This window comes from Heptranchias perlo, unplaced genomic scaffold, assembly GCF_035084215.1.
Source record: "Heptranchias perlo isolate sHepPer1 unplaced genomic scaffold, sHepPer1.hap1 HAP1_SCAFFOLD_133, whole genome shotgun sequence".
Lineage (NCBI taxonomy): Eukaryota > Metazoa > Chordata > Chondrichthyes > Hexanchiformes > Hexanchidae > Heptranchias > Heptranchias perlo.
In genome coordinates, this window is record NW_027138569.1 from 762137 (window position 1) to 774258 (window position 12122).

Below are 12122 nucleotides of genomic sequence, written 5' to 3' on the forward strand. Positions count from 1 at the left end.
CTGGTCTTAAAGGTTTAAATTATGAAGACATGTTGCCTAAACTCGGATTCTGTCGCCTTCAGTTTGAATGGTTGATCTGATTGAGGTATTTAAAATGATAAAACAATTCGGAAGAGTAGATACAGAGAAGCTATTTCCTCTGGTGGTGGGGGTGGGGCGGGGCATAAAATTAGAGCTCGGATTTTCACTGGTGAAATCAGGAAGCACTTTATTACGTTGCACATAGAGACAATAATGCAGTTTCTCACCTCATACATTCTGCAAGGTCTTACTTGATAACGCAAGTCGCACATTGAAAACGATTTTGGTAAAGAAGGCCTGATAGCGTCGGCTTGAAATAGATAATGTATAACATGGACTTGGATGGACGGGGCAGAATTTCAAAGTTTGCAGAGGACGAGACAGAGAAAAGATAAATATGTGCAGACTTGGTACAAATCTAATAACTGGGCTGATTGAAGATTGTTGAAAAGGTTTGAAATTAGATTTCTTCTTGATGGATAAAGTTAACCCTTTATGTTCCACCTCCCATATCATTTGCTGTTCCCGCCAATCTTCCATTCGCTGCAAACCACAGAGGCAGCAAGGAAGGACAGAACAATCTCTCTCCGAACCTTCCTCTCTACTCGAACTTTATCCCATGAGATGAGGTGAAAAATTCCAATTATTCCTCTCCATTGAAACAAAATATAAACAATCCAGGGACACAGACTTAAAACACCGGTGTCGGATAGATAATAATAACATTCAAGCCCATTTTGATTGTTCAAAACTTACGTAGGGCCGCCTCAAATGTTCAATACAATAACGACGGGGATGGGATTCGGATCCTTACGTACAGAAACAATGGATTAGCCGACCATTTCTGTATCCAAACAGTAGAAATAAAGTCACTTTTACACTATTTCCTGCCCGTGCACCCAGATCGACAATGTTGAAAATGTCGGGTCCACTTCTGTAAGCAAAGGAATTTACGTATTTCCGTTCCATTCGGTCAGTAACTGTCAGAAACGGTCGGGTGTTTAACAGTTCCGGCGCCCGTTGGAAAAAATGCAAAAATGACCGCGGCAGGACTTGAACCTGCAATCTTCTGATATCATCGCGTTTAATACCGAAGTCAGACGCCTTATCCATTAGGCCACGCGGCCGGGGCTGTAAACTTTCTGCAAAAGATGTTAAACCAGGGGCAATGGTGGTTAAGACTCTGCTTGGATCTTTCTCTTACTTTCATTTTGTTGATGTTGTTCATTCATTGTTTTCTTTCTTGCAGCAAGTTGGCTTTGCTGTTTCCGACCAATCAGGAAACTGACAACCGAACTCCCGCTGGGTCTCCGAGAAACCTACAATCAGAATAAACAATGTTCAAATCTTTGATCAAAGTGTTCAGCCTCCAAAGCGAATATCTTTCGCACTCAGCCTGAAAAATAGAGAGAGGGGAAATAAAATAAAAGACAAATCGGTAATCTAAAAATGTACACGGAGAACAACACGGAGCGGAGAATTTGAACAGAATTTACTATCCAACCCGACGGGCCAAGTGGCCTCATCCTGTCCTGTAAAATACGAACAATCCCCAATTCTGCTGGGTGTGATTATTATTTTCTGATTTTCTTTTTTTTGGTAAATATAAACGCGGACTGGGTCCCGCACCACGGTGTAAAAGGGTCAGATCCAGACCTGGCGCTCAGTGTTAATGTTAATATTGAGCACGGGATTCTATCCGTGTCATAATAAAATCGCGGGTTTCTTGCTTTATATTCGACACATCCCCTTGCTGTTTGTTTAATCAAGGCAGGGAATGTTTTGCTGGTTTAGTGATCTTCATTTTGCAGGAAATTAGTAAACTCGTCTCAATACATGAGATTTCCAGTTTCTGTTTCGCTAAATGGAGTTGAGGTGCAGATCAGCGATGAGCTGCTGTGACTCCGCCGCGCCGGACTAACCGGAATTAGACGTTTCAGTGAAGTGAAGTGAACCGTCTCAATCCGGTTTATTTCTTTATTTATAACATTGTTCATTTTGAGTGACAGTTTGATCGAAAATCCATTGAGAGTTCAGTTGTCAGTTTTCTGATCAGTTTGAATCTGAAGAAGATAAAAATAAGGAAAGAAAAACATTACAAAGGTCAAAACTCCAACTGATACAAATACCTTGTCTTCACCTTTAACGGCAATTAGTTCTCCCTGCTACCCCGTTCAATATTCATCTCTCCACTCGCGTCATTACAATACATTATCTGGTCATTGTCACATCGCTGTGCTTGGGATCTTGCTGTGCGCAAATTGGCTGCCTCGTTTCCTACATGTCAGCAGTGACTACACTACCAAAAGTGCTTCATTGTCTGTAAAGCGTTTTGGGAGGTCCTGGGGTGTGAAGGGCGCGATCAAAAAACATTCTTTCTTTCGGTGGCCCCATGTGCCAGGTCCCATATCGGAATCCTGTCCACCTGCGCAAGCAGGAATCATTGGGCGGTAATTTGGACAGGTGGTCCAGTTATGACACAATGTTTTCACTGCTGTGAACTGGGTTCAATTCCACGTTAAAAAATACTTTTTACAAAAGAGCTGAGAAGCCAATAATATTAAAGATAACTAATCAAAGTCTAAAAACAATTATTAAAGCCCTGCGCAGAGTGTGAATTTCAAAGATTCGATGATACTGAGGGTGGAACTCCCGATTCGTGTATAGTTTTAATTTAAAATGTTTATTTATTTATTTGAATTGATTTCATACCGAAATCGTAAACAGCCTATTCCGATCATTGTTGAGCCGAATCAGTATTTACAATCTTATTACACGAGCTGAATAATCTGGAACAAAACCAGTCAGAAAAATGCACCAGACGACTTCAAATGTACACCCTGTGATGAGGACAATATTACAGCCGAAGGACACATTGAAACGGTGAACGTCTCAGACTGTAAATCTAACGGACAAGTCAATTAATTTTCCGTTTACGGCCCTGGGTGGGCTCAAAACCACCAACTTTTCAGTTAATAGCCGAAAGAATTGATTGATTGCGCCACAAAGACGGTGAAATAATTGAGATACTAAACCATTAATTGACCGAGAAAATGAAGCGACCGCAGTAACAGCGGTCTGCAATGATTCACCATCTTATTTGAAAATACCAGAATTAACTGACATTTCTTTTGCTCTGCGTTTCGTTTAATGACTTTGTATTACGTTGTTTCTGTGCAAATGGAATAACATTTTAGATTTGTAGTTTTGCGTTCGTCCGACATTGATCCCGAGGATCTGGCGTGGCCGGTGAAGAAGTCAATGACTGAACCCCAATGACTAACACTGACCCCTCTCTACACTCAATATCAGTCGTCAGCGGCTTATGGCCTTACCAGCGTTTCATACAGTTCCTTCATTACATCCCTGATTTTGCATTCAAAACATCGGCGAACAGCGCAGAGCATTTCGTATACCTTCTTCACAACCTTATCTACCTTTATTGCAACCTTCAGGGACCTGTGAACATGCACTCCAAGGTCTCTCACTTCCTCTGCCCCTCTCAATATATTCCCGTTTATTGCGTATTCCATTTTACTGTTTGCCCTCTCTAAGTGCGTTACCTCACACTTCTCCGGGTTGAACTCCATTTGCCACTTTTCCGCCCATTCCACCAACCCATTGATATCTTCTTGGAGTCTACAGCTATCCTCTTCAATATCAAGGACACGGCCAATGTTTTGTCGTCTGCAAATTTGCCCCCGACATTCAAGTCCAATTCATTAATGTATACCACAAACAGCAATGGACCCGACATTGAGCCCCGTGGCACACCACTGGAAACGGATTTCCATTCGCAAAGACATCCATCGACTTTTACCCTTTCTTTCCTGTTACTGAGCCAATTTTGGATCCAATTCGCCTCATTTCCCTGTATCCCATGGGGTTTACCTTTCTGACCAGTCTGCCATGTGGGACCTTGTCAAAAGCCTTACTAAAATCCATGTAGACAACATCCACTGCACTTCCCTCATCAATCCTCATTCTCACTTCCTCAAAGAATTCAATCAGATTTGTGAGGCTTGACCTTCCCTGAACAAATCCATGCTGACCATCCTTGATTAAACCATGCCTTTCCAAATGAGAGTTTATCCTATCCCTCAGTATTGATTCTAATAGTTTGCCCACCACCGACGGAAGATTGACTGGCCTATAATGTTTCGGCCTTTCCCTCGTACCCTTTCGAAACAATGGTACTATGTTTGCAGATGTCCAGTCCTCCGCTACCTCCACTGTATCTAGTGAGGATTGGAAAATGATCCGCAGAGCATCCGCTGCTTCCTCCCTGGCTTCCTACAATTGCCTAGGAAACAATCCATCCGGCCCTTGTGACTTATCAACTTTCAAACATTCCAGTCCCTCTAGTACTGCCTCTCTCGTTATATTTATCTTATCCAATATTACAGGAAGGACATAAATGCTCTGGAGGGAGTGCAGAGAATATTTACAAGTATGTTGCCACGGCATGAAAATTGCAGCTACGAGGAGAGATTGGATCGGCTGGGGTTGCTTTCCTTGGAGTAGAGGAGGCTGAGGGGCGACTTGATTGAGGTGTACAATAATATGAGGGGCCCAGTTGGAGTGGATAGGAAGTATCTGTTTCTCCGAGCGGAGAGTTCAAGAACTAGAGGACATCGATTTAAGCTGATTGGCAGAAGGATTAGAGGGGACATGAGGAAAAACTTTTTTACCCCAGAGGGTGGTGGGTGTATGGAATTCACTGTCCGAATTGGTGGTCGAGGCAGGGACCCTCAACTCTTTTTAAAAATACCTGGACCTGCACCTAAAGTGCTGTCAGCTGCAGGGCTACGGACCGGGTGCTGGAAGGTGGGATTAGAATGGGCACCTGGTTGTCCTTCGAGCCGGCGCGGCCACGATGGGACGAATGGTCCCCATCTGTGCTGTTTCTTTTTTATGGTTCTATGGTTCTGTGGAAAGTATGCAGGATTGGATATCGATATTTTCGGATGAGGATTAGTGATGAGGCACATTAAGTAGTGTAGACGGGAGCAGCAAATTGCAAAGGGACATAGACAGATTAAGCAAGATTAAGACAAATCGAGTTCAATTGGGCAAGTGTGAGGTCACCCACTTTGGACACAAGAAATATAAATCAGACTAATTTCTAAATGGGGAGAAGCTCGGGACTTCGAGGAGCAAAGAGATTTCGGAGTCCATTTTCACAAATCATTACAGGTAAAAACAGCAATCAAAAAGCCTAATTGAATGTTAATATTGTCCTTTATCTCAAGGGGGTTCGAGTACAAAAGTGATGATTCAGTTGTACTATGCCTTGGTTACACCCCATCTGGAGTTTTGCGTTCTGCTTTGGAAACCGAACCGAAGAAGGATACATTGGCATTGGGGTGTGTTTAGCGCAGATTCAGAAGAATGATACAAAGGCTAAACGGGTCAAATTATGAGGAGAAATTACATAAACTAGGCTTATCTTCCCTGGAATATAGAAGGTTGAGGGATGATTTAATTGAGGTTTTTGGATTTTGAAATGAATTGATAGGGTAGATAGAGATAAACTTTTTTTCGCTGTTGGGCGATTCAAGGACAACGTGACATAACCTTAAAATCAGAGCCAGGTCGTTCAGGAGAGGAGTTAGGAAACACTTTGTCTTCGAACAAAGGGCGGTAGAACTATGGAATTCTCTCCCATAAGAAGTAGTAGGTGCGAGCTCAATTAATAATTTTAAATCTGAGCTCGATAGATTTTTGCTGACCAAGGTTAATAATGGATATGGAGCCAAGGCGGGTGCATGCAACAAATTATACATATCAGCCATGATCTCATTGAATGGCGGAACAGGCTCGAGGGGCTGAATGGCCGACTCCGCTTCCAAATTCCTATGTTTGATCGGAATAAACTGTTTAAAATTTCCGCATGAAATCAATTCAATCAATAAATAATAAAAATGCACATTTTTGGAAAACTGTGTAAGAATTGTGAGTTCAATTCTCATTGAAATTGCATCAGAGAAAACCACCACACACTGCAAAAACTATTACTTATTCAGAATTTAATTGGTTGAATTAAAATTGATTCGGTTCTCAAAAAAGATAATCTTCCATTTGGGAATCGAGCCCGGGTCGCTGGCGCAGAATTCTAGCCATTATACCACCACGGAAGCATAGATGGTGGGTGAATGTTTTCCTGAATCAGCAGGCGACTGGGCTCCAACCTGCAACCGTGGCCATGGCCCCACCGAAAGGAAGACTTACATAAAATTGCGCCTTTGACCTCCGCAGGACGTCCCAAAGCACTTTTCAGTCAATTAAGTGATATTTGGAGTTTAGTCACTGTTGAAATGCGGGAAATGCGACAGCCAATATGCGCACAGCACAATCCAAAAAAAGCAGCGAGGTGATAATGACCAGATAATCCGTTTTGGTGATGTTGGTGTGGGGATAAATATTGGACAGGACACTGGGGAGAAATAATGGTCCTTAAAACTGGAGACAAGGTGATTGTTTTAATTCGAGCTTTGGTGTCATTTTGTCGCTTTCCTTATTTTTTCCCTTCATCAGCTTTCAAGTTATCGGAAAACTGACAACTGAAATCTCAATTAGTTTCAATCTGTCATTCAAAATAAACACTCTTAGAAATGAAGAGATAAAGTGGATTCAGAAGGCTCACTTCACTTCATTAACCGTATAAATCGGATCAAACCACTGCCTTAGGTTCCCATTCGATTTAGAATCCAGCTCTTTAACCTCGTTGCTAAAATAGTTCAGGTTTAAGGATTATAGCCATGAACCAGAAGCGCTCCTGTGGTCCTTGCCTGTTTTTAATCTCAACCCTGAATGATTATCTCCAAAATAGAATCAGTTTGTCATCGAGAGAGAACTTTCAGCAGCAACCGAATGGGAAGCAGATGCTGAGGCAGAAAATTGAACTTACCCCGGGAGGCGGGTTCAAACTCCTCACAGAAAGATTCGCTCCCTCCTGTCTACCTCACTGGGTAAAACTGAACCACAAGGAACAGCTGAATTTTTATACCAGGATTGGATCTTATTTTGTCACGAAAATGTAAAGTAGCAGTGGGCATTTTTTCCTCACAAAGGTGCAAATTTAGAATTGAACACGTGGATGGGAAACACTTGAACGAATTTGACAGGGAGAGGAGCACCTGGATGAAGAGAGGGAATGTAAGGTGCGCAGAGGACTGGGAGAGACGAACAGCATTAGTGTTAAGAGTAGTTCAAAAGTAGGAGGGGTCAGACGGGGGAAGCGGGGGTGGGGGGGGAGGTGCGGAAAACGTATTTAAGAGTTCAAAGATAGAATCGATTCGGTTCGAACTAAGGAACAAGAGAGGATCTATTACGCTGCGAAGTGGATATTAGAGCCCAGCAAATAGTGGGAAGGAGACAGAGGAGCAAATTTAAAGACTGATTGTAGAAACGTTCAAGAACTTTAGAGTCGTGATAATGTGCAGACTTCAATTAGTCTAATATAACCAAAGAGTGTAAAGGAAAAGAAGGTGAGGAGTTCCTGAAAGGTGTACAAGAGAACTTCAATTATCAGTAGGTTTCCAGCCCAAAGAGGAAGAAAACACGGGTGGATTATCATATTCATTATATCACTGTGTATTGGTTATCATTTTCAATTCAACAGTTCAATGTAATATAGTTACTTTGTGTATCACTTATCATATCCAATTTAACAATAACTTAATTTCTCTTCCATTGATTATCATATCCAATTTAACATTAACTTGATTTCTCTTCTATTGATTATCATTTCCAATTTAACAATAGCTTGATTTCCCTTCTATTGATTATCATTTCCAATTTAACATTAATTTGATTTCCCTTCTATTGATTATCATTTCCAATTTAACAATAACTTGATTTCCCTTCTATTGATTATCATTTCCAATTTAACATTAACTTGATTTCCCTTCTATTGATTATCATATCTAATTTAACAATAACTTGATTTCCCTTCAGTTGATTATCATTTCCAATTGAACAAAAACTTGATTTCCCTTCTATTAATTATCATTTCCAGTTTAACATTAACTTGATTCCCCGTCTATTGATTATCACATCCAATTTTACAATAACTTGATTCCCCTTCTTTAATTATCATGTCCAAATTAACAATAACTTGATTTCCCCGTTTTCATATCGAGCTTTACGATTAACTGTAACTGCCTTTCTCTGTGTATTTGTTATCATATCCTAATTAGCAGTGAACTGAAAATGTATTCCGCTTTGTATTGTTTATCATATCCAATTTAACAATTAACGAATGCTTTTTTGGCTGTGCATTATCTATTATTGCCTAATTATCTATTAACTGGTTGATGAAGTGTTCTTATTCATAATGTACTGCTCAACTCAATTAAATTTTTAATCTTTGAAAGCCAGTTGTCTTACAGGAACATAGGAATAGGAGTAGGCCATTCAGCCTCTCGAGCCTGTTCCGTCATTCAATGAGATCATGGCTCATGTATATCCTAACTCCATCCACCTACCTTGGACCTATATCCCTCAAGGTTCTTGGCTAACAATAAACTATGGATCTCAGATTTAAAATTAAGAATAGAATTAGCATCTACTGCATTCTGTCTGAGAGAGTTCCACACTTCTACCAACTTTTGCGCCTCAAAACTTCTCTCCTCAATGGCCTGGGACGGATTGCAAGGTTATGTCCCTTTTTCCGAGCCTTCCTCAGAAGCAGAAACAATTTTAGCTCTATGTACCCTCTCAATGCCTTTCAAATTCCTAGAAGTCTCAATCAAACATCTTCTATATTTCTGGGAGGACTAGTCTATTATATGTACTGTCTCATAAATTAAGCCTGGTAACATTCTGGACAATATGAGCTAACTTCGTTCCAAGGTCAACATATCCTTTCTCGGGTATGTAGTAAGCATACAGTACAAGCAATAATACTTAAACCTGTTCTTTAAAGGCAATATTTATAAGAAACCTGTGAATGGAAACTTGTTACAGTTCTGAGCTCAGTATCTTCGGCCTTTGCGGAACCGAACCCATATTGCACACCGACAGTTTTGTACGTGGTTCTAACTGTGTCTACGTGACAATCCATAAATTCTGCATAACATAATTGTATAAAAGTTAAAATTGCAACTTCATATAAGGTGAATTTATGCGTTTTTATCCCTTAAAATTATTTGTATTTTCCTTACTTAAAAAGCTCATTTTCCTGTTGCACGAACTATATCTGCCTTACTTTGTTATCGTGACTGTTGTTTCGCTATTTATCCAATAATTGCCATTCTAGCAGGTGAAACCATCAATTATAAGTCTGCCTTTGTTTGTGCATCATTCGGATAATGTTTACCCAGGCGTTTTCCTTTGCAGCACAAACTGTTCACCCACTCTTTCATCAAATGCTTCAGTATTGAATGGCAGTCTTTAAATAAACCTCTTATTACTTCATCCTGAAACGGACCATTGCTGCAGGGTAAGTCAGGCCCAATGGAACAGTGCTACTTTAAATTGACTGAGAATTCCCCACTGAACAGGTAAGGGCTAAAGTTGAGCATTTTTACAATATGAAGACACGTCAATAGCAGAACAACATTAACAGACTTCAGGACAGTCTTAGTAAACTTCGGTACCGCTGGGATCATTTCTTTGGCCCGAACTATTCACGGGAATGCAGGCAGTGACTAGTGGGGTACCGCAGGGATCATTTTTTGGCACGAGCTATTCACGGGTTGGCAGGCAGTGACTAGTGGGGTACCACAGGGATCATTTTTGGCACGAGCTGTTCACGGGGTGGCAGGTAGTGACTAGTCGGGTAACGCAGGGATCAGTGCTTAGGTCCCAGCTATTCACAATATGTATCAATGATTTGGATGAGGGAACCTAATGTAGCATTTCCAAGTTTGCTGACGACAGAAAAATAGGTGGGATCGTGAGTTGTGTGGAGGATGCAATGAGGCTTCAAGGCGGTTTGGACAAGTTGAGTGAGTGGGCAAATACATGGTAGATGCAGTATAATTTGGATAAATGCGAAGTTATCCACTTCGGAAGGAAGCACAGAAAGACAGAGTATTATTTAAATGGTGATAGATTGGGAAACGTTGATGTGCAAAGGCTCCTGGGTGTCCTTGTACACCAATCACTGAAATCAAACATGCAGGTGCAGCAAGCAGTTAGGAAGGCAAATGGTATGTTGGCCTTCATTGCAAGAAGATTTGGGTACAGGAGCAAGGATGTCTTACTGCAGTTATACAGGGCCTTGGTGAGACCACACCTGGAGTGTTGTGCACAGTTACCCTAAGAAAGGATATACTTGTCATAGAGGGAGTGCAGCGAAGGTTCACCAGCCTGATTCCTGGGATGGCAGTTCTGTCGTATGAAGAAAGAATGGGTCGACTCGGCCTGTATTCACTTGAGTTTAGAAGAATGTGAGGGGATCTCATTGAAACGTATAAAATTCTAACAGGGCTGGACAGACTGGATGCAGGGAAGAAGTTTCCCCTGTCTGGGGGTTCCAGAACGAGGGGTCTCAGTCTTAAGATACGGGGTACGTCATTTAGGACTCAGATGAGGAGAAATTTCTTCACTCAGAGGGTGGTGAACCTGTGGAATTCTCTACCACAGGAGGCTGTTGAGGCCAAGTCGCTGAATATATTTAAGAAGGAGCCAAATAGATTTCTTGACACAAAAGGCATCAAGGAGTCTCGGGAGAGAGCGGGAATATGGTATTGAGATAGAGGAAGAGCCATAATCATATTAAATGGCGGAGCAGGCTCGAAGGGCCGAATTGCCTACTCCTGCTCCTATTTTCTATGTTTCTATGTTTAAATCTTTGCTTACACCAGTCTATGTGAAAATTAAAATCTCCCATTATAACAACATAGCTTTCGTTACATGCTTCCCATGTCTCCTTATTGATACATCCCCCATTAAATTATGACTACACAATGATCTGTGGACAATTCCTATCAGAGTCTTTAATGCTTGCTGTTACGTCGTTCAACTTATAGTCCATCCAATGCCTGATCTATTTAATTTTTGAGGAGTTCACTTGTAAGATAGGCATGGGAGTGTCTTAAGGTGTTGTGTAAACGGACTTCCAGAAGGCATTCGTTAAAGCTCCACACAAAAATTATGCGCAGAAATGAGAGAGTATGGAATTGGAAGTGGCATTTTGATCTGTGTTGGGAATTGTTTGGGAGGTCGGAAATATATTGTGGAGATAAAGTGTTTGTTTTCTGATATTCTAAATATGACAAGTTGTGTTCTCCGGGGATCTCTTCCGGGGAGTCAACTTTTCGACATATTTATTGATGACTTGGATGAAAGAATAGAGGGTTGTATATTTAAGTTTGGAGGTTGCACTAAATTAGGAGGAACAGTAAGTAGTGTAGTGGGAAGCAGAAAGTTGAAAAGGGACAGAGACAGATTAATTGAGTGGGCAAAACTTTAACAGACGGAGTTCAATGTGAAGTCAGTTTGGACCTGGGAAAGGTAACTTAAGAGTATAAATGGAGAGAAACGAGGAACTGAACAGTATACAAACAATTAAAAGCAAGTAGGCAGGTACAAAAAGCAATGAAAAAGACTAATGGAAGAATGACCTTTCTCTCAAGGGCCTGGAATACAAAGGGGAGGAAGTTATGCTTCAGTTGTATAGAGGCTTGGTCAGATCCCATCGAGAGATACTGCGTTCAGTTTTGGGCAATGCAGCTCAGGATGTCCATATTTTTAAAATTCGTTGTTGGGATGTGGCCGTCGCTGGCGAGGTCGGCATTTATTGCCCATCTGTAATTGCCCTTGAAAAGGTGGTAGTGAGCCGCTTCTTGAACCGCTGTGGTCCGTGTGGTGAATGTTCTCCCACATTGCTGTTAGGAAGGGAGTTCCTGGATTTTTACCCAGCGACGATGAAAGGAGCGGCAATATGTTTCCAAGTCGCGATGGTGTGTGACTTGGAGCGGAACGTGCAGTTGGTGTTGTTCCCATGTGCCTGCTGCCCTTGCACTTCATGGTGGTAGAGGTCGCGGATTTGGGAGGTGCTGTCGAAGAAGCCTTGGCAAGTTGCTGCAGTGCATCCTGTGGATGGTACACGCTGCAGCCACGGTGCGCTGGTTGTGAAGGGAGTGAATGTT

The 12122-nt window shown here is 41.6% G+C and overlaps 1 non-coding gene across 1 annotated transcript; it reads right to left on the reverse strand.

Moving 5' to 3' along the window:
* Positions 1-1059: 1059 nt before the first annotated feature.
* On the reverse strand, positions 1060-1148 carry trnar-ucg (transfer RNA arginine (anticodon UCG)). The gene is given in 2 exon segments: positions 1060-1095; positions 1112-1148. It is a non-coding gene; the product is annotated as a tRNA-Arg (tRNA).
* Positions 1149-12122: the final 10974 nt, after the last annotated feature.